The sequence below is a fragment of the Meleagris gallopavo genome, chromosome 3 (genome assembly GCF_000146605.3).
Source record: "Meleagris gallopavo isolate NT-WF06-2002-E0010 breed Aviagen turkey brand Nicholas breeding stock chromosome 3, Turkey_5.1, whole genome shotgun sequence".
In the NCBI taxonomy this organism is placed as follows: domain Eukaryota; kingdom Metazoa; phylum Chordata; class Aves; order Galliformes; family Phasianidae; genus Meleagris; species Meleagris gallopavo.
The window spans coordinates 49,530,973-49,533,496 of NC_015013.2; positions in this window are offsets into that span (position 1 = coordinate 49,530,973).

The following is a 2,524-nucleotide window of genomic DNA, read 5'->3' on the forward strand; positions in this document are numbered from 1 at the left end:
TTCTTACTGCCCAGCTCTCCAGCTTGTCCAGGTCTCGCTGAATGGCAGCACAGCCTTCAGGCGTGTCAGACAATCCTCCCAACTTCGTATCATCAGCAAACTTGCTGAGGGTGGCCACAATCCCCTCATCAAGGTCATTGATGAAGATGTTGAACAAGACCGGACCCAGCACAGACCCCTGGGGGACACCACTGGTTACAGGTTTCCAGCCAGACTCTGCACCACCACCGACGACCCTCTGCGCTCTGCCAGTCAGCCAGTTCTCAACCCACCTCACTGTCCACTCGTCTATCCCACACTTCCTCAGCTTTGTTATAAGGATGTCGTGGGAGACAGTATCAAATGCCTTTCTAAAATCAAGGTAGACTACATCTACCACTCTTCCCCCATCCACCCAGCATGTGACAGCATCATAGAAGGCCACCAGGTTGGTCGAGCACGACCTCCCCTTGGTGAACCCATGCTGACTACTCCTGATAACCTCTTTTTCTCCCAATTGTCTGGAGATGGTATCCAGCACAAGCTGTTCCATCACCTTTCCAGGGACAGAGGTGAGGCAGACAGGTCTATAATTACCCGGGTCTTCCTTCTTGCCCTTTTTGAAGACCGGAGTGACATTGGCTGTCCTCCAGTCTTCAGGGACCTCCCCTGTTATCCAAGACCTCTCAAAAATGATGGAGAGCGGTTCGGCATGAGGCTTCGTTAAATTATCTCTCCAAACCTGTCACATGTCAACTGGCATAATAAGGGGAGCATAGATAAAATAATTGCTATCAGAGGAGGTCTCACCTGCCCACTTGCAGCATACCTGACTTTAGCAATGTTTCCTTTAGTAAGTTGACAATACTTTTAATTTGGGATAACATTTCACTAGTGAATGAGATTAATACACTCAGTGTGAAAATGGAAGTGTTTTGTTCTTTGGTGTCTTACTGACATAAAAAAATCAACAAAGTAATCATGAAAAAGCTGAGAAGATTCACATGGCAGAAACCTAATTAAGTGAAATGACAGCAGAGTTCATTGAACTTAAGGCAGATGTATGTCCGCAGACACTTTACTTCCATAGTAAAATGCAAATAAAAGAAAAATGATTTTATATTTTAGGATGCCAAAAGTAAAAGTAAGTGCTAACTGCCTGATAAATGCACCACTGTGATGATGAATGCAGGATACAGCCCTGAAGGGTGGAGCATCTTCATGTCTGGCTTATGTCAATGGCAGCACACCATTATCAACACCATCAGCTGTCACTCAGCATTGGTAAGATCACGCCAAAAGAAGAGATTCTTCTAGTATAAGAAAACAGCTCAGAGTGCATATTGGAAATTTGCCTCTGTCAGTTGCCTGCCACTGTTTACAGCCTTTTTGTCTCATCATTGCAGATACTAGGGTTTGAATAGGAGTTCTCACTTGAAACCAACCGTATGAAAAGACAAGGAGAAACTCCCATGATCACAGTTATCTCACTGAGCAGAGACTACAGCATCCTAGATGTAAGCTTGTGGCTTGCTTCAGAGCTGAGCAGAAAGAGAAGCAAGACAGGAAGCAGAGTTCTGCAAGCAAAGAAAAAATGTAATTTATGCAAACGATGGTTTGAGTTGAGCTAGAATCTCCATTCCAAAGATTTAACATCTTATAATCTAGTCCTGCTTAATCTTAGTTCTGAACCACCTTTTGTGTTATTACTGGACTAGATGAAAGAGCTCACAACAAATTAAATGTAAAGTGTTATAAAGCAAGGGAGGTTCCATAAAATGCTCTTGTTTTTCTGGGCCAAAACCTCAGGAGGTATCAGGCACCCCCTATAAATGAATCACTCATCATGCAGCTTGCTCTTATTTTCGTTTTTGGCATACTAATAAATACAGTCTATTTAAGGTTATTTACACAGACACACTGTAAATGAAACTGTCTGGGCTGTTTTATTTCATGTGAAGATCTGTCCCATTATTATTTGCTTAAAAAAAGAATAGGCATGAAAAGAAGCCTCACAATCCTTGTAATTTCCTCAAACGATCTTAAATTCCTCTGTGTGAGAGACATTAGAGAAGAAAGAATGAATATATTGACCACTAGCCATTCAGACCATCCATAACACTCTTTCAGAAGATGTAATATAAACAAACAAACAAAAAACAACAACAAAAATAACAGAAAAAATAATAAAACAACAAGGAGACTGCCTGACCTAATCTTCAGTGGAATTTACTGTACTGCGACTGTAGAGTTTTACAGTGGAATCTACAGTGTGATCATAAAACAGCCTTGTTGTGTCCTAAATTTTATGGCACGAAGATTGCTTGGAGGAATAACCCCTTTTGTTTGGCACACTGGAGCCCAGATTGCCACGACTGTGGCTCATGTTTTGTTCATGTTTATACATATGTATATATTTTCACTTTCCGCTCTTTTCATTTCTCTTGGAGCACTGAGGGTTGTGTTTGTGCTAGTTTTAAATTTCTGCAGCAGGGGAGCTAGGAGCTGCTTTTTTTCTCTCTCTTTTTTTTTTTTTTTCCATTTC